General features: G+C 42.2%; 1 protein-coding gene across 3 annotated transcripts in view; it reads right to left on the bottom strand.

Annotated features, from left to right (window-relative positions):
- The window catches only part of MEIS2 (Meis homeobox 2), a 174,829-nt gene extending 173,951 nt beyond the window's left edge, over positions 1 to 878 (bottom strand). For 2 of the 3 annotated variants that reach the window (XM_041716404.2, XM_072930160.1), the window contains exon 1: positions 744 to 878. The gene's annotated coding sequence lies outside the window, so the exon portion shown is untranslated. The remainder of the gene's footprint in view (positions 1 to 743) is intronic. The other variant, XM_072930159.1, reaches the window with a different exon arrangement.
- Positions 879 to 20,395: the final 19,517 nt, after the last annotated feature.

Below are 20,395 nucleotides of genomic sequence, written 5' to 3'. Positions count from 1 at the left end.
GGTTTTGTTTTGTTTTTTTTCAAAGTACTGTGAAGGGGGGTGGGGAAAGATGCGAAGAAAAATTGAATAGTTTGCAAAGCCCCGGACTTCCCCCTCTCTCCTTTTTTTTTTTTTTTTTTTTCCTCCCGGCAGGTATTTTGTCTCCCTCTCTCCCTCACTCCCTGGGATGAGTGAGTGTCAGTAAGTGTTGGCAGGTTGGCTGCCGGCTGCCTTATAGAAGAGGCTCAGTTTTGCGGCGCTGATCGGCGGGAGAATGAAGTGACGGAACCCGGAAGTAGTGGTGGCCATAGCCAGTCCTGCAGCGCGGCGGCGGCGGCGGCGGGGAGCGGCGGCGGGGAGCGGCGGCGGCGGGGAGCGGCGGGGCGCGGCGGCAGGCGCGGGCGCGGGGCGGCGGGGCGCCCCAGCCGGCGGAGCGCCGGGGATGCGCAGCGCGGCGGCGGGGCGGCCGCGGCGCCGCGCGGGGGGAGCCGCGCAGCAGCCCCTGCCCCGAGCGAAGCACGGCGTGTAGGAAGGAGCGAGCGAGCGTGCGAGCGAGAGGGAGGGAGGGAGGGAGCGAGGGAGGGAGGAGGGAGGGAGGGAGCGAGGGAGGGAGCGAGGGAGGGAGGCAGGGGAGGAAGGACAGGGAGAGTGCGTGTGTGCGAGAGGGGGGAGAGGCAGGGGAAACTGCAGAGAGCGAGAAGAAAAGTGCGGTAGAAGCCCGGCCCCGGGTCGGTTTGCGCTAGATTATTTGAGCGACAAAATACCTTCCGATTGCCCGCGCTGTCGGGCGTCTGGCGGCGCGCGGGGCCGCCCGCTCGGGTCGCCGGCTCCGGCCGCCGCCGCGCGCGGTGCGCGGGCCCGGGGGCAGCGCGGGCTACAGCGCGCGGGGGGGGCGCGCGGAGCTGCGGCGGCCGCGCTGCTCCGGCACGGCGCTCCCGGGCCCGCCGGCGCGCCGCGCTGCCGGCCGGGCGGCCGCCCTCGGACGGCTCATCCCGCTCTCCTAAAAATTAATTTTCCAGGGCATGGAGAGAACGCCTCGTTCAAACCGTGTTGGGCACCGCTCTTCATTAAGTGATCGCTGCTATCAAACACGCTCTGGATGTCTTGAAGGGGAGGGGGGGCGGGGAGAGGCGGAGGGAAGAGGGGGAAATCCCTTTTAGTTTTGCGATTAGGCTGCCAGGCTTTGTAAAGGGCTTAAAAACAAAGTCATGCTCAGTCTTTTGTAGGAGAGATCCAGATGTTATGTAGATTTCTGTGTGCATGTTCGTTTTGAGCGGATCCGGCGGTGAGCGCAGTATTTACGTGTGTGTGTTGCTGGACTTTACCGTTTATCGACGTTGCGCTTGTGGAATGTATGCTGGAGTATTAGCTCGGTAATGCCTTCTAATGGTAGTGCTAATTACAGTGGGGTTATTTAGCAAATTAAGTGAGATGATGCACCCCCCCAACCCTTGAGTACCGAATGAACTTTTCCTAACACACAGGCACACACAGGCACACACACACACACACACACACGAGCGCGCGCGTTAATTTTGGTGCGTTTCTCTCGCCCAATCACTTCGCTGAAGCTACACCATGCCTTACCTCAGAGCAGTCAATTACCAAAGCTACCCGGGATCATCAATCATGGGGGATGCTTGAAGTTTAGGGGAGGAGCGATGGTCAAACTATCGATTGCTGCAGTTTTGTCCTCCCCAACCCCCCACCCTCGTTCACGGTCCCCTGCACATAAAATCTAAAACAGACTATCCCGTTAATAGTGGAATTTATCAATGATTATGTACCCGTTTGTGAATGTGGCCTCATACATAGATGGCTTTTGAAAACACACGGCAGAAAATATATTATTCCGTTAGATTTTGCTTTGCTTTGCTTTTCGTGGTGATGACGATGCTTTTCAAAGGTTTAGGGTTTTTTTTTTTAACTTTAAGAAAATGACTCAAGGGGTAGTTATAGATATTTGGCCTGATTTTAATAGGCAAAGGGAATGAGCTCCAGAGGTCAATAAACCCCTCCAAAATGATGAATGATTGAGTACCTGTGATGATGATAGTGATTACCGGAGCAATTAAACAGTTTGATTAAATGAGCCATCATAACAATGATGTCTGCGGGAAATCAGCCCTCACGTATAAAGAAAGATAGTGTGGAGAGCTGACAAACGCCAGTGGGCATTCCTGCATGTTCCGCTAGCGCCGAGCCCTGCAGAGCAGGGCTGTATTTACAAATATGAGGGGAATACGCAGAAAAGTCCCTCTCCTACTTATAGCCAGAGTTGCACCCTGCTTAAAACCCGCCAGAAGCCGGAGAGCAGCCACGGGTTTTTTTTTTCCTAGAGGATCTCCTCCAAGATTAAAGCTAGTCCTAAGAGCAACCGAATTGCTGTGACTGACTTTCACGGGACTGTAAAGAGAGGTGAGTAGAAGAGCCCTTAGTATGTAGATCTCTTTCAAGCAGTGGTTAAGTCAATTCATTTCGCAGGGAAAAAGCCAGTCTTCTTGTGCAGTATTTTATACTCTGTCGTATAAATCGGTAACGTAATTCAAGATATTCATGGTAATGAATGCTTGGCTAATCCTTTGGGTGCGCGGAGACCTACAGAGCAGTAGGTTATGCAAATCCTTTCCTACTTTTACAGCTGTAGTTTTCTAACAGATTTTTTTAAGAGATCTAGTCATCGGTGAATGTTATTTGGTTGGGGTTTTTTTTCCCTTCTTTCTTCCCCCTCCCTGCCCCCCCCGCCCCGTGCCCCAAAGATGCCAGATTTCTCAACTTGCATGGAATCATTTGCTTGTGTTGCAGCCAGCTTAGAGGACGTGGTTCAAATATTTGTAGCTTCTAAACTAATTTTTTAACCGTGGCAGTGCAAACCTAGAGCCTTGTCTCTTGAGATATACAAATGTGCCTCTTTTAAAATAGTTTAAGTATCACCAAAGAAGAGGTCTTTCCTTATAAACTGGCTGTGCAAAAGTAATCTGCCTACATTTAAGGCTCCATGCATTTTTTTTAGACTGCAAGCTGTAAGAGAAGTTAATCAGTTTTCTTCTCAAAAAAAAAAGTTAGATTACTTGGCTCCCATAGAAGGAATTATTTTATTGCTTAGAGTATAATTTTAGACCACTTTTTTTTTTTTTTGCTAATTCTATTTTTCACAGAAATCTCTGTAGATCTCAGCTGCCCTGACTAAGAAATCCTGAGAAAACAGACTAAAGTCAAAGCTGAAAAAAAGCATCCAAAGACTTGTGCAGTGTTCAGTGCTGCTCCTTTCAATTGTTTAATTTTTTTCCCCCTCCTAAAGTAATTAACCCCCTGCGCTGTCTTGCCCTGCTGTGCATGTTTGTAATCTGGGACAGAGACCAACTTTTAAAAATTATTCTAACTTGATAGAAAGTTAAATTTCATATAGTAAATTAAGATCTTTCATGTTCCTCCTGTGTCTTTTTTTTCCACGTGAAAAGACTTGAAGCCTTTTTCCTCATCACTATCCCAGTGGATTAAAGCACACAGAGAACGTGGTTTATAAAGCGCTACAGTTTAGCCATTAAAAAGGGATCTCAATTTAGCGCCCTTAAGTGAATGTACTCATCTATTAACAAAGATGCTGTTGGGAACTCGGAGGAAAATGGGATACGTGTGAGCAGAAAGTGAGGGCTTTCACATACTTAGGTGATTTTTATTTACACCCCCCCCCCCACTAGTGACATTTCCTTTTTTAAAAAAAGCAATTCGGGAAAATTAAAATGGGTAATTTCCATTGCTCCTGAATCGCTTCCAGAGCGAGGGCTGTTTTCAGGAAAAGTGTGAGATAGATACGAGTCGGGGTGGTGACTGGTTTTTTTTTTTTTTTTTGTTTTTTTTTTTTTTTTTGATAGATCGGCTCAAAAGTCCAAAGAGAAATGAGGTGTCCGGTATGGAAGTGCATCTCAGTCAACCGCCAGCTCCTTTTGCCGAGGCTGGAAATGGTTTTAACAGGCGGTAAAATTTCATCTTGTGGTGTCAAATTGGGGTCAGTTTGGGGTTAGCGCTCTCAGTGTCCGAGCAGGAGCTGTCCAGCTGTGTGGGGATTCATTAAGGGCAAAAGATCCGTTTCAAGAAAAACAATACAAAGACAATCAGAGGGCTAAAGATCCTCTTCAAATCGCATTTTACAAGTGCACCAGAACAAATATGGATGCTGAAACCTATTCCCTTCAAACTCCCAAATCGGCTTCTTAGCCCTCGGAAGGAGCGAGAGAGAAAATCCTCTAAAAGTTAAGAAGAGTCTGTTTTCAATCAGCCTTTCCGAAGTGTGGCATCTTAGTCCTTTGCTGGCTTTGAGGCATGCCTCTCTTGCTTGCTCGTTACATCTCTCCCCGCCTCCCTCTCTCTCTTTTTCCACAGCCTTACAAAAGCGGATGGCACAACAGGTAATATTTCAGATTTCAAGAATAAATCCCACCGGAGATCTTAAACCGCTGTTTTGCACGCGCGTGTGCTCCTATCACAAGATTTAATGCAAATAGAAAGTTTTTAGGGGGAAACAAAGCCATGCTTGCAAGAAATCCTATTGTACCCTGTAGGAAATTTTGAGCTCTCCTTGTAGGTGATCCTCCGGTCCGATGGGTAATTTAGGCTAGATTTACTTTCCGGTTTTTAGCACTTGTGGAAAGCACCTATTGCTAATCTGGTTTATTAAATTCGCATGGTTTAAATCCTCTTAACGTCCCTACATCTGTTAGGACAATTGACGCCTTGCTACAGGGACAAATAACTTGAACCTTAATCTTGTTTGTAACTTTATTCAATGTTTGTTTGTTTGTGTGCTGAGTTCAAGTATTTTGGAGGATGCCATTGTGTTCGGTAACACGTAGACTGCATTTGAAAGCAAAACTCCTCTTAGACGGGTCAGGGATATCCTGCAACACAGTGAAAAATTTAGCATATTCGAACTGGCTTTTTATCTCGAACTATCATTCTGGGCAATGTGTCATAATTAATGAAGAAAGCAATCTGTCTGTTCAAATATGGACGCTGGACATCACTGTGACACCGTAGTGAAATTCACGTGAATTTTACTTTTTGTTTTGCTTGCAACGCGAAGTATGGAGTTTAAATAGTACCTTTTTCTTTTTATATTCAGGATTGTGCCACAGTTAAATTCCTACCCCCAAACCCGCTCTTTACCACACTCTCTTTTGCCCTTACGGTTGCTTTTTACAACTTCAGTCACTTTTTATTCGTCTCAGCACTCTTTGATTCGCCTCCGACTTCCCGCAGCTGCAAGACTTTCGAGGTCCCATCTCGGGTGCCCCTGTGAAATCATGCACATTTTAGCTTCTGCAGATCACTGGGTTCATTTAGCTCCTCACCCTGATTCCCCCGCCTGCCAGCGGTGTGCTTCGCTTTTCAGTAATGTATTATTATTATTTGTCGAAAAACTTTCTAATCCTGAAAGTCAATGGTAGCCCATCACGGTGAACTTTTCTTGACCTCGACTGCAGTATGACTGAGATCTTTGGGAGCTGGATTAGGAGGAGGTTCATTTACTTACCTGTTACTTCGCTTTTTGCTCTTTCTTCCACCCCTTCGCCCTGTGTGGTTTTCTTTTTTTGTTTGTTTTGTTTTTTTTTTTTTTTTTGGGAAAAACCCCAACCCCGCACGAAACAAGAACGATGCGAGCTCTCCCTCCCCTGCCGCCCCAGTCTCCCCTCGCTGCCGGGACGCGGGGCTGCATCCCGGCGCTGGCGGGCTGCCCCGGCGGGCGCCGCCATCAGCGGCCCTCTAGCGCTATCTGGCGGGGCTCCAGCCCGAGCCGGGCCCGGCTCTCCGCCGCCGCCGCCGGGGCCGCCGCGGGGCCGGCGCGGGGCTCGCTCCGCGGCCGCAGCGCCCTCGCCCCCGGCCAGCGCCTCCCGCGGGACGCTGGTGAGGCCCAGCCCCGCGTTCCACCCCTGAGGGCCGAAACCCGCCGTGGGAAGGGGCACAGAGATGAAGCCTTTCAAGCCTTTCGCGTTTGTCCGGCTTATGTCATTCGCGTGGTGTGAAGCACTAAAGTCAGAGAAGAGAGGAGTTCTTTTTTTTTTTTTTTTTAATTATGTTATTTAGGCTGGAATGTTTGTGAAAGTGGAATGTTTGTAAAAGTGGAGACCATAAACAGTCGACGTGTATTTCCATCACACGCCAGAGGGGAAAATAAAAAAAGAAGAAAAGAAGAAAACAACCACAAACCTGTCAGGGCTTCCCACTAATACTGTTTGCACAGGGTAGTAAAAAATCTAGATTACAATTGTTCTAAGAATCCCGAAGTATGAAAAAAATTTAATCTTTCCGGTATAACATGGTAACCAAAAGGACAGTTAGGGCAAAGTAAATGGCTTTAGTGCGATACCAGAGAATCTGCAAAGGCTTCAAACTCTCCACAAGCTCACTCAAAATATCTCCTTTTGTTCTCCAGCTGCCTATAAAACTCCAGAAGAGAAGTGCTCTCAGTTTTACACTGGAGCAGAGTGTTCTTGGCCCAGAGAGGACAATATACTCCTACCTCTTTTGAAATGATCCGGAGACTCTCACAACACACAGGCAATCACTCGAAGCACGAATTTCCCTTTTTTTTTTTTTTTTTTTTTTTTACCCCAAGTACTGCTCGGCCCATTGTTTGAATTGGGATTCAGTGCAGAGCCCAAAGAGAAAAGGAAAAAAAAAAATCCTGAGAGCCCGGTTTGGTATTGCACAGAGAGAGAGCTGACAAAATATTATAGCGTGTTTCCTAGAAGTACATGGTGAGAGCCGGCGGTGTGTTCCCGAAAAGAGGTTGCTTTTTATTTCCACTACCACCCCCCTCAAGATTGTGATCTTCTTTGTATGTCTTTCTTTTGATCCCACAAAGAGAATGCAATACACATATATGTGTTTGCTCTCCATACAAGAAATGCTATACAATGGGATATGTGGCCGGTTAGCCCTCATAATGCTTAGTTTTGCTGTAATTAATTGAAAACAGTTATTAGGTCGTCATTGGCAATAGCGTAAATAATTGCAGCAGATTTTTACTTAAAATTGACCGGTCATAGAGTGATAGATCGATTCGAGGTATAAAAATGATGTATCAAAACATCAATGTCGATTATTTGAAATATTGTAGTCGAATCTTTTTATTGCTTCATCGGTTAAGTGTCTGAAAGTGCTGTGTTCCAACATATATTTATGTTGTCAATACTGTCAAAACTGTCAGTTTTATTACAGTGGATTTGTAATACATTTCGGATTTGCTCATTTACATAAAATGTCCACCTCAGATACCCCTCCTTTTCTCCATCTCTGGAAATCTGTGTCAGTTTAATGAAAGGATTCAAGACTCATACCTGAAGAGGGGGGAAAAAAAAGAAAAAGGAAAGGAGAAAAAAAAAAAAGGAGGTGTTGCTCCATTATGTCCAATTTTAACATCCGTTTGGAAAGCTTGGGCTATTTCTGACTCGCCAAAAGAGGGAATTCCTCCCCCCTTCCCCCTCCCTCCCCCGGCCCCGCTTATTTCCCCAGTAGAATTTAAACATTTTTCTACTCTCACACCTAGATTAAACCATCCAGAAGAATTGAGAAATTGTACAGGGTTACAGTGAGGAGCCAAAGCACACCTGTGAATGCCGCACCCTTCCCAAAGAGAGCAACAGCCCCCCGAACCACGCACACACGCGCAGGGGTTTGAATCCTGCTAGAAAGAAGGAGACAAAAGGAGCAATAAATATGTGTGTGATCCTTTCCTAACGGTTTGGAACCCAAAGGAAAAAAGCAAACTGTAAGCAGTGTTGGGCATTTGATGCCCCCCGCCCCTATTTTATCCGGGTCTGATCGATGTGATTGTTCCCTTTAACTGTAAGAAGTGATTTTTTTATTGACATGATCTCAGGCAAATTTTCTCCAAGAGCCCAGCTGAGGGATAGAGAAACTCAAGAATAAATAAATAAGTCCATTTACACAATAAACTCTCTTCGATAGAACAAAGAGTGAAATTAGGCAAGTAACTTTATTTCCCACCCCTTTTCCGAGGATGAGGGTGTTTAAAGGTGTTGGTGAGATGGACCTGAGGGGTATGTGGGTTGGTTTCTTTCCCCTTCCCTCTTCCCACAACTCCCCCCCCCCACCCCCCTCCCCCATTCCCCCCGGGATATCTGTGTTTAAATAGATGCTGAAGATATTTCTGAGTTCACGGGAAAGAAGGAAGGTTAGTTAAGGGAATGGCAGCGCGCCTGGCAGGTATTTTAATGACTGTCCCTTCCTTTGAACACTTTCAATTTCTCTGCTTCTTGTACAGAATATGTTTCCCAAACCAAGTATGATTTCTGTTGTAACTCTTGTGTGTGATTGTGATCCCTTCTGAGGTAAATTGAGAAGTACGCTGCGCAAAAGGAGGAAATCGCCCCTGGGGTGCTTTGTTTACTTTGGTTTGTAAAATCCTGCTAGGAGATGGTTTCCTCAGTGTGTGGCAAGTGTTTCTTCAAGAAATTCATCAGCCCTTCTACAATTACTTCGAGCTCCGAGGGAAGAAAGCTGCCATCACTTTCTCACATCACAAGGTGTTGCATGGGGGAGAGAAGAAAAGGCTGGAGCATTTAATTATAATGGGGAGGGGGGTGTGGGGAGAGCGGAGGCTGCAGAAAGCCGTCCCAAGCCTGTACCTGGAAAAGAAAAACCTGCAAGGGTATACTTGGGAAGCGTGTGCCATTTAGACATGGGGAAAAGTACCCCGTCTTGTGCAGTAATTAGTCTGAACAATAAACATAATTGGAACAAAATCAGTTGGAAGTTTCTGCGTTTTTAATTACGTTTCATTTTGTGGTAAGCCGTAAAATTATGAATGCCTCTCAATTAAACACTATCCACTTGTAAAGCATTTAACAACAATTATTCCTTAATCAGTTGGAATGTTAGCCACAAATGATGCTGTTAAACATCAAAGGGACGCCTTAGACGTTACCTTTTAGTCATAAGTAAGAGGATTAATTTCTATAATTAGAGGGGATAAATATGTGCATAAATAAATCTAATTTTTTTACACGTTCTCATCCCGTCTGTGAGAGGCGAGGATCTTTGACATTGCTCGCATTCCTAGCTTTCCCTGGTCGGAGGGGACCGGGGAGCAGCGAGGTGAGAAGCCCCCTGCGGGGAGCCCCGATCCTGCGCGCAGCTCCTCAGGCGCCGGCCCCGAGCTCAGCTCCCCGCGGCCGCGCCAGGGCTGGGGCTGGGCCTGGGCTTCGAGCCCACCACGGACAAGGGGCTTGCGGGCACTTTACTTCCCTACTCGGCTTTTATTTACCTGGGTTTCTGGGGATTTTTTTTACGGCACCTGTGGTCTACCTGGCTGTTCATTTCCCTTGGGGACGATTTGCTGTCCCCAAACGAAGCTCGAGATTTGAGTCGAATACCGCAAATAAAATTAGCATGACCTTGATTACGCCCCGTATGAATATCTCATTTACCTAATGACTTTATGTCACGTACGCAGAGGGTCAATTTCCTTTTAACCTCTCCCATTGCTGCAGTAAGCATTCCTTTATAATCAATGGCTGTTTGAATAATCAATTCGCATTTTATGATCCCTGACAAACTCAATATACGTGTGCCTGTTTTCAGCAAAGCAGCCGGCCCCGCTCCGCGCCGTTTTCACGTCCGAAGAGTTCGCGGCGGGGTTTCCCGGCCCCCCGGGGAGCCGCGCGGGCGCTGCGCGGGGCCGCTGCTCCCGCCCGTGCGCGCCGCCGGGCCGCGCCGCCCGGGGAGAGTCGCCCTGGCACAAAGGCGCCGGCCAGCATCACCCCGCGCCTCTAGCGCTGGCAGTTCCGCGCGTTTTCCTACTAGCTCAGCCCGAAACAGGCGACCTTCCCGCCTTCTCCCTCGGTCTCCTTCTTAGGAATGCGCACAGCAAAAAGCCCGTCTCCCGGGACAGTTTCCCCTTTTTCGTCTTTGCTGGGACAACCAGCCGCGGGAGGAAGATTTCCCCGGCTCTGCAGCCAAGGGCAGGCGGCCGCCCGGTAGCCCGACCTCCCTGACCACTGCTGAGAGGAGCCAGGTGTCCTCGACCATGTCGGCACCTGTGAAACCTCGAATGAGTCCTCGCCTCAGCCTCGCTGTACTGCTGACGTTCGGCAGCCTCACTCACTGCCACCAGCCCTCTTTTATTGCTTCTCAGTCACCTCCAAACGGTGGGTCGGGAAAGTTGTCCCAGAAGTGCAACCCCCAAGCACAACTCGAGTGCAAAAATGTATGCGGAAAGGAGGGGGGTTAGGGCAAGCTGAACTTTGCAAATGTTTTTCTATAAGTAGATCACGTTTGCTGTGATCTATGGTGTGAGTTGGGAACTAAGACTTACTGCAACCCCGTTCCCTCTATTGGATAATTAATGCTGATTCATAGCAGGTTCTACCTACGAATGTGTGTTTCGTTTTTCTCTGCAGGGTCCATGGTTCTTTGGTATGTTGTTATTCCCTGAAAGGTAATTGCACTTGATATTCTCTCGGGGAAGGCTCATTAGCCAAGGGCAGGGTGGCGTTGCCAATCTCAGTCTCTATCAACAATTCAATGCAAACATTTGCCCCAGAGGTTCAGTACAACACTCCCAGCTCACAAAACAGTTCTTGGGTACAACATTTCTCTTAAAAAGCCTTAGGTATATGTATATATTCCACCCAAGCAAGAAGAATTTTAGTTTAGGGGGTTTTTTATTAACCCTTTGTTGTATGTGGTCAAAGATACACAAGATTAGACATGTTGCCTTGCATTGCAGGACTTTGCCCTTCTTTTTATAAATAACCAGGACACAACCCTGGATGAAACAGTAGAAAAGATCACATCTCACACTCCTCTGTATTCAGTCCCTTACCCTCTCTTAACATTTACAAAATGCATGTCGAAAACACTTTTCCACTGCCCACCATTGCAGACCTATATTTGACTTCTTTCTCACCCATGTCTGCTGTCATCTCTAGCTCCTTTCATCTCTCCTGATAAATTAATTACCTCCTAATGGAAGGCAATGAAACTCAGGTATAAGGTAAGTTAGGGAACATAGAGTCGTTAATATATACAATTTTATGAAGCTGAATCCTCCATGATTGTTCTAATTTTATTTTTTTCCCTCTATTGCTCATAATTTTGAAAATTTTATTCTTCCATTTGAGTCTTGTCAGTCTGAGCAGGATGATTCACAGTAATACTGCAGAGAAGATCCCATTCTCACAGAAGAAAATGGTCCCCACAGGAGAATAAAGAGGAAGCAGAGGGACAACATCTAGACTTAACAAGTTCTCAGACATCATTGTGTTTTCCATGTTAGAATAAAAGTATCTAGGAATTTTTATTTATGGTGAATTAGATGGGATATTCTTCTTGGTAATGGTGTTAAAGGGCAGAGACTGGTCTGAATTCCAAATAATAGGCCCTGTGTCTAAAATGTACATCTATCCTACTGCATTTACATACTTCTACTGACCACGATTTTCCTACCACTCTTAGCCGAGAACGCAAAAAGCAAAACTCATCTATGCTGAATCACCACTGACTTTAATGTTCCTACATTAGAAAGGAAATTGTCCTACACTGTGTCTATACAGCAAATAGCTCTAAAAGACTAGACACTCATGTCACCAGTTTTAATTCTCACTGACCAGAAGGGCTGCCAATCATTCCATACACCTCACCTATTAAGGGGACCACAAGTTCATAGAAAAACACCTCAGTGCTGAGAATCTCTGTCAACAATGTTTTCCATGCTGACAGTCTTCAGTATCAAGTCTAAACCTGTCCCAAAGTCCCACTGACTGAAGGAGAACATGGATGGAGGACACAAGACAGGATTCTGCAAAGAAGTTTTGCAGGATGCCAAATCTGCAGGTGTGAAGTATTCAACTTGCTAAGTCATAATGATAGTAAATTGGACAGTCCAGTTCCTCCCTTCTAGTAAACCCTCAGTACAAGAAAACATCAGTTCTCTAATTCATACTTTGGTGATTCACAGTTTTGTTTGACACTTTAAGTATCTTTCATGTCATGGTGGTACATTCTGCTTTTTCGAAAGCATTTTTCAAGATGAACTGGCTTTTCAGTGATGAAACATGATCAAGTTAATATACTAATAGATTTCATTTTTAAAGTACTTCCTAAATTTAAAACTTGTCTCATGCATTTATAAACCATCACTAATAGTTCTATTGATCAATGATATAAATAGCTCCAGCAGAGGCTTTTCTTTGATGTAGACAAACATAAACAGCATTGAGAAAATAACACACAAGTGATTGTTCTGTATTCTTACCTTTAGGCTATATTATGATCACAATAAGACATATCTAGGCATGTGTCATACTGGATAATACTATTTCTTCAGTGTTTCAGGGCACACAGCTACCTTGGACTTCACAACAGCTGAGACTTGTCATTTAAAAGCATGGTACTGGTATTAGAAAAAACCAAAACTCTACTGATATGTAATTATTAACCCATATGTTGAGTTTATTTAAGAATTGCTTCACATTAAATACTCAAATCCTTTTATTTGTATTATTCATGTGCTAAGCTAAAAATAAACATTTAAAATATTTTTCTCTTTTATGGAAGAGATGATGAAACTATTCATTTGAAATGAGCCCTTGGATGAATGCAGCTATATTTTCTGGGCTCAGATCTCTTATTCCCAGTTGAGAATCCCACTTCATATGAAGGAATTTTCCTTCATTTTACTTCAAAACATTGACCAAGTAAAGCTTAGGCAAACAGTTTTCATTCATTCACAATATGTTCATCTGGGCTTTTAATTTCATTACTCTTGTTATGTTACATTACTGATCACCTATCACACTTGCTCTATTTCCCAAAAGGTTGTTTGAAATTATTTAGGAGACTAAATGAATAATAAAAATGCCTGAGAAATATTCCTGTCTGTGTTTGCATACTTTAGTTTTGTGCAGGTATTAATTGACAGCCTGATCCTGCTTACTTTCCATTAGGAGCAGGATTTGGTCCATAAAGGAAATGCATTCATCTAATATTTTTTCAGAGAAAATCCTTCTTGCTTTAATGTTCACATGTATGGTCACAAACATGACCAAAACAAGAGCCAGCTGAACCCCCTTCAGCTGCTTTGCAACTAGGGTCGCAGCATGAACCCAGGAGCAACCAGTTTTGACACTGGAGGTTGATTTCAGCTTTTAAACATTATGGAAAATCATCTATTGAGTTTCTTCCCCCTGCTCTTGGTTAAACTTCAGATCACTTTCCCTGGCAAATGGTTTTTGATACTCAATTAAGATCATATCTTTTGATTCAAAAGAAAATTTATTTTTGTTGTTTTTTTTTTTTCCCAGACTCAATTCATTGAAGAAAATCTAGCAAGATTCTTAGAATTTGAGAGCGTCACTGCTCTCATGACACAATCCTCCATAAATGGGAAAAAACATACAAATATCTTGACCAGCCTTCCTCAGGCACCTAACAGTTTAACAGACTTTTTTTAGATTAACAAGCATGAAAAGAATGGGATTTTGTTCCCACTGTGCTGCAATCAGTATACTTGTTAGGTGGAGTTTTTCCTGGGAAGGGGTATATTATTGTACTGTATTCTTAAGCTGGGAATTTATTCTACTGGATTTACTACAAAAAATAAGTAAAATGAATTTTTTTTCCTCAGATAAAAAAGTGTTTTAAGTCAGAGGAACAGCTTAATTTTCACTTGGATTTGGAGATCCAAATTGTCCTAGAATCTGAAATACTAGGATGAGACAGTTAATCTTGGTTTTCCTTTCTGAATAAAATACTAAATAATGTCATTGCAATTCAAATGAAACATTCTAAATTGTGTTGATATGAACACACAGACAAAGATAAAACAGTCAAAAATAACTCATGGACCCCTTTCTCTTCACTTAAGCTGGAGAAACTCTAGGGAAGTTAATGGAGTTGCAGTGATAGAAAACTCTAGTAAGGTGAGAATTATACAACTTGTGTTTAACTTGATGATATTACTTTAAAAACAGAGTTTACTTCACTAAATAACCTGAAAATAAACACAAAACAAAGGGCAAATGAGACAAATTACAAGTAAGCATGCATGCAAAAAAGGTAAGTGCAAATTAGATTTGAATATGCATGAGTCACAAATCATTGACAGTTTGAAATAATGCAAAACAGCTTTATAAATGAGGTTAAGGCAAGGGACATCAAAGAAAGGCATTGCTAAATCAATAGCAATTTGATTGTGCATATACTTGTAAATTGTGGTTACAGTTTTTGTGACATAGGAGAAAAATACTGCACATGCAGTGAGAAAGGGACACATAAATACTCTTTTTGAATATGTTATGTTTTTTTGCAATTCAGCATTTACTTGGAGGCCTGGTGTGTATAAAGTGACCAGATATCATTTCTTAATTTTTTCCCCTAGGAGAATTATAGTTTCCATTGAGTATCCAATCTCCTGTGTTGTGCTGCTTAGTATGACAAAAATTCAGTTGTCAACAATACTGCAAAAGAGAATAATTACTCACTTCATTTGGCTTCAGTAGAAGGATCACCTGCTAATGAAAATCCTGTCATAAAATCATAGTCAATGGAGATTATCTACTTCGTTCAGAGAATTTAGTTCTCAAAAGTGGGAATCAGATAAGCTGCAAGTCTCAGAGCAAATTGCTGGAGCACAGGGATTTAAAAGAATGATTGCTTCAAGGATGGCCAGCCTGACCATTTAACTCAGAGCTTCTTAATTTTTCTGGCTGTAAGCATCAATAAAATATTTGGGTCCTGTCTATTTGTGAGTTTGATATTTGAAATAGCATGGTTTAAAAAGTTGGTAAGAATACAGAACCAAAAGCCAAAACTTCCAGAACTAATCTGCCCATTTAAAGTTACTCAAGGGTGTTTTTTTTCCTAAGGGTTTATATTTTGATGGCTTAATACTCACTGTAAAATAGTAACCAATTCCCTTGCTTCAATGACTTTTACATCCCATGTGCCAGCCTTACTCTCTGGCATGACAGATGAAGCTCCACTGGGTCAGCTGAAGCTAAATATATACATTTACCAATACTGATAGCAAAATCAAGAAGGTATATCCATTGGAAGTGGCATAGGATACTCTGATTCTATAAGAAGCAGCACATGACTTCTTGCAGTGCTGCCTTCAAAACCATCCACTCACTTGAATGAAGCTGGCAATTAACTCTTGTCAAAACACAGTAAAAGGAAAAAAACAGATGTCGAATAACTTAGGAAAGGATAACCTTATGTGCTGCCCAAACCCCTACATGAGCTTGTCAGAAGATAACGTATCGCTCATGCCATCACAATATCAAAAGATACCTCTATGTGCCATGCTTGAATTCAGAGAGCTTTCTGCAATACCTTCTTTAAATCTGTGTTTATCTCAGCATGAATAAACAATAGATAAGTTAGAAAGAGTAACTCTGGAATGTAAAATACTCAATTGCTTTTTCAGGAACATTCCCTTCAACTTTCCCAATCTGTGCAGAGACAAATTAATCTCCCCTTAGCGAAAGTGAAAGGGAAAGTTACCTCTCTGCCTTAGCACAGATCTTGAAATCAAGTCTTAGATTTTCTTCTGGCTCTGTCACTGTGACTGGCTAGGTTTATCAGAGGTGAATTATATACATCTCTCCATGCGTACAAAAGGAAACTCACAATAAATTTCTTTGTGGTTCTGTGACATGAAATTAATAAGAGAAAATGAAATCCTCTGACGTGAGGTACCAGTATATGTCCAATACACTAACTTTGTAATCCCTGTTCAAAGCTCTATTTTTACATTACATACTACAAGATTTGTTTGCCTGTTTATAACCTTATGCATTTTTAGTAAAGCACAACTTCATTTAAATAAGAAATTATCATATCTTTACATTAAAATTATTGTCAAAACCAACTTGTGTGTGCCTATAAGCAAAGGAAATAAATACCGAAATTCTTTCAACCTCTCCAGACTTACACTGTGCACATCACTCTGTAATGTGAATGCTGCTTAAAAAAACGTGGCTGTCCTGGATAGAGTCGGCTTTAACTAGATATTGCATTACTTATGAAAATAGGTCAGTGGTGTTACAGATCATTCTTTACTTCAGCCGAATACCAACAGCCTGTGTCAGGTGAAATTCAAAGGGTTGGGTTATTTTTATTTTCTGGCAAATCCCTTTTTCCTGAAGAAAATGGAAAAAAGTGAGTTAAATTATCACAAGAGAGTAGGAGTCTCTATCAGGATTTTACCTTCTAATTCATTCCCAGATTTCTTTCTCTGCTTTGCTCTTTGTGGAGTTTTCTATCTTTCCTACCAATTACCTCTAGTCTTAATTTATAAGCCCTTCTTTAAATATATTGATACTGATTTCTGGCCTATGACTCGGCATGTAAACATTTACAGACCTAGTATGATATGTGACCTGAAGCAGGTAATGCAGAGCAGTTCATATTAGACAACATCAATGCTACATCTCTGTTATGAATTATCAAATCAAGTAAAGGGAGACTTGGCTCCCTGTATGTGATCTACCTCTATACACTTTATACCTCTCTTCCCAGGTTCAAGAGTATAAATACTCCTTTTGAGAGCTTGAATTTTTTCAGAATCGGAGAATAAACTGAGTTGGAAAGGGCACATCAGGATCATTGAGTCCAACTCCTGGATCCTCAAGAGTCACACCATGTACCTGAGAGCGTTGTCCAAACATTTCTTGAGCTCTGTCAGGCTGGTGCTGTGACCACTTCCTGGAGCCTGTTCCAGTGCCTGACCACCCTTGGGTGAAGAATCTTTTCTTAATATCCAACCCAAACCTTTCCTGATGCAGCTTCCTGCCATTCCTTTGGATGCTTTCACTCGTGACCACAGAGATCAGTGCCTGCCCCTCCTCTTCCCACCCCCCCCAACCCAGGAAGTTGTAACTGCAGTGAGGTTTCCTCCAGGCTGAACAGACCAAGTGACCTCAGCCACCCCTCATATGGCATCCCCTCAAGGCCCTTCACAATCTTATTTGCCCCTCTTTTTTACTCCTCTTTGCTCTCTAATAGTTTTTCTGCATCATTGTCTTTGGCTGTCTATATTTGCCTCTCATCTCCTTTCCTCACCTTGTGCAGAAAAACCAAGAGAGCAGGTAGTTCTCAGTAAGACCAAATTTACTGTAGCTAGTTTCAATTTCCAATGTAGTAATCATTTTCAGCTGCATTTTGGGGAAAAATGTATTTCTGTTGTATTTCTAGGCTTTTACTGCTTTCATTTACAGTGCACACTAGGTTTCTTTGGGGGTGAGGGACAAAACTTTAATGATCTCCACTATTATCTCATGGTAGGGTTCTCACAGCCATCATCCACCATTGACTTTTTCAGCTGGGAGAGAACAAAGGTGTAAATGTCCAAATCTCTGTGGTTCTGCCTTCTTGGCACTCTTTCTGAAAACTCTCAAAATTGTTTTTGTGTGTGGTTGTCTGGGGGAAATAGGGAAATGAGATGGGAATAAGGTGAGAAGGTAGCATAGCTAGTTTTGATTCCTCTCTCTAAGTCAATCTTTGTTGGGGTTTTCTGTGAGTCTTTGATCAGAATCCAGGAAGAAAACAGGAGAAGACTAAAGTTCAAAAGTGGTCAACTCATCCATGCAATGGAGAGTGGAATGGAAATGAATACAGCAGTATAGCAGTCATGTCTGTTGAAAGGAAGAGCTACTAAGGTGAGCAAAGAAGGGATGGCTACAAACAAGAGATCAGCCAGCAAATGAGCAACCAGAACCTAAATTCTATAATGTAGTCTTGACTGGCATACCAGCTGGAAATGAGGAAAATTATATAAGTTAACATAATGTGAATATTTGTGGATAATTTACCATCAGCAGGAATCACTGTGTATCCCTGAGGCCTGAAAATGTGGGGTTTGCATGTAAATAAGGCCATAGTGATCTGACTGAAAATGATGTTTTTACTCTATAGTTATAATAAAAGAAATAGATTAAAAATTATTAGAAATCAGGTAAAATGTTCCTAGAACATTGTTTAAATTTCTAACCAACTGTACCAGAAGAAAGTTTTCCTTAAATATGTAATATTTCAACAACTTCTCCTTTGTTTATACAGAAATAGCTCTGCTTTTGGGGTGTATGTGTTCTATAGGTTTCCCCTCCTAAATTTAATCCAAAATGCTAACGCTTCTGAAGTAAAAAAATAATTACATAATACATTTTCTCTTTTGAGCAAGTCTAGCAATTGCCAAAAACTACTTGTCAATACAATATTAGATCATGTGTGACCCAGACCTCACACGTGTCAACAAGTATATTTGTCTCCTTCTGTTATTTCAAATTACAGGAGAAAGAGGCATAATCCACACTGATCAATTGGGAAAAAATGCTTTACCTTTTGTTATTTCAATGCCATCTGTTAAAACAAACCAAATGCCAAACTTACTACATACACAGGGCACTAAAATGGCTTTTTAATTTAGCTTGCATATTTCAGGGAAAGCAATGCATTTCTATATACTCTGACTTCTTTACATGAAATATTATGTACTGCAAGTGACATCTACTGGGGAAAGCAGAGCCTAAATGCCTGCAATGCCTGCTCTAAAAACTTTTTTTTTTTTTTTTTTTTTTTTTTTTTTTTGCTATTAAAAGGACCTCCCCTCCAGGAAATACAGCTATTATTTAACAGAAACCTTGCACCTACTGAAATGCAGTTACCCAGGAGTGTTCAGGTTATTTAGAGAAAACCTGTCCTTTTCATGATACAGAAGGCGTAGAAGGCTTTTTCTTTCTTCTTCCTTTGGGTTTTTTTTTCTTAATAGAAAAGCTGTTAATACCATAAATTTGCTGAGTTTAAAATAGAAGACTTTTTGAGAGCAACAGCTGTTTGATCGCAGTCATCCATGATACCATAATATTACTCTTCATGTATTATAAAAATATTCACCAAAAGAAATATGACTACAGGTTGAAATTTGAAGCTTGAATGTTAACAGATGTTATAATTTAACAGAAATTTACTTGAAGACCTAATGCAGAACCATACTACTGTCAATGTATTGACTTCATTACCTAGAAAGTCTGAAAGCCTGTGCATGGCATTACTTAGTTTGAAGCTGCCTATTGGACACAAATTCATAAATACCTGCAGTGTGTTAAAGTGCTTGCAAGTTGTTCCTATCAAATATTGCATGAGTTTAGGGCCTAAGAACAGCATCTTTAAGAAACACCTCCTCTTCCACTGAAATATGATAAAATTCCCAGGAAGACTTGGAGCAATATGGAAAGCTGTGAACTCAGAGGTTCAGTGACACTCAAAGCTCCCAGTAGTGTCATTACTTCTTAATATGTGCTCTTGAATTCTGGCTTAAAAGCCAGTTCAAGTTCTTGTTTAGATGAAGCACCAAAAAATTCAGACTGTTCCTAGCTGATACTGACACAGTGAAGCCTAAACAACAATTCCAAACACTTTAAAAATTACAATGGCAAATTACTTCTAAAACCACTAAAAATTTGGAATAAATTTCCCTAGTGTAGACCAATGATTTAAATGAATATTCCCCACCAAGTATGGAAATTAATTTTTGAGCCAGAAAAATCAGGTCAGAAAGTAAATCAATAGCTAGCAGCCATTAAAAAATTTATTTATCTAACACAGATATTATTTGCAATCTCCTGGATCAGATATACTTCACTTTTATTTTATCAGAAAAACCTGATGGTTGAAGGTTAGGCATTATTGCAGTGAAAAGGGACATCCTTTTACACAGTAGTCAAAGGAAGATACATTTGTCTGTTTGGAATAAGTGCAGGAGGAGAGATACCAATAATTGTTGAAATGAGATTAAGTGGATTATCTGTATGTAATGTGTCTGGGCCTGATTGTCCCCTCTAGCAGTAAAAACCCTACAGAAGAGGTGAAAGGACAATATTTCCCACAGGATTTCCATGTAGAAAAGGCTCCTTAACTGTTCCTGTGCGGGTTAGTCTTACCCTTTTCTTGCTCTCTGGCAGAATAGATTGGAGAAACATCTCAGACATGCTGGATTCCAGGGTTCAAAACCAGGAGATAGATCACGTGCTCACCTGTGCTCCAGGTTCTTGGCACCTCACTCCATCCTTTAGCAATAATACTATATCCATACACATTTTCAATCTTCCCTTGCCCCTGGCTAGCTCCTGGGATTCATGTTTTCCACAATAGATATGGATGAATCAGAGGAAACTACGTCTCACATTTTGCCCATTCCAAGAGATTCCTCTCTACATTTTCTCTTCAGAAGCCCCCAAAATTTTCAGAGTGTTCATAGAGAATCCTGAGAAAGAAGGATAATTCAAAGAAGAGGATTGATATGAAGAATAAAAACATGATCTGAATCTGTAGAACCTTTCACCTTTATTCTTGGAAGTATATCAAGCCTTTTAGATTTGGGGATACTGAG

Source organism: Taeniopygia guttata, chromosome 5 (genome assembly GCF_048771995.1).
Source record: "Taeniopygia guttata chromosome 5, bTaeGut7.mat, whole genome shotgun sequence".
NCBI classification, from domain to species: Eukaryota; Metazoa; Chordata; class Aves; order Passeriformes; family Estrildidae; genus Taeniopygia; species Taeniopygia guttata.
The sequence above is the reverse complement of the archived record's forward strand: the minus strand, read 5'-3'. Positions and strand labels throughout refer to the sequence as shown.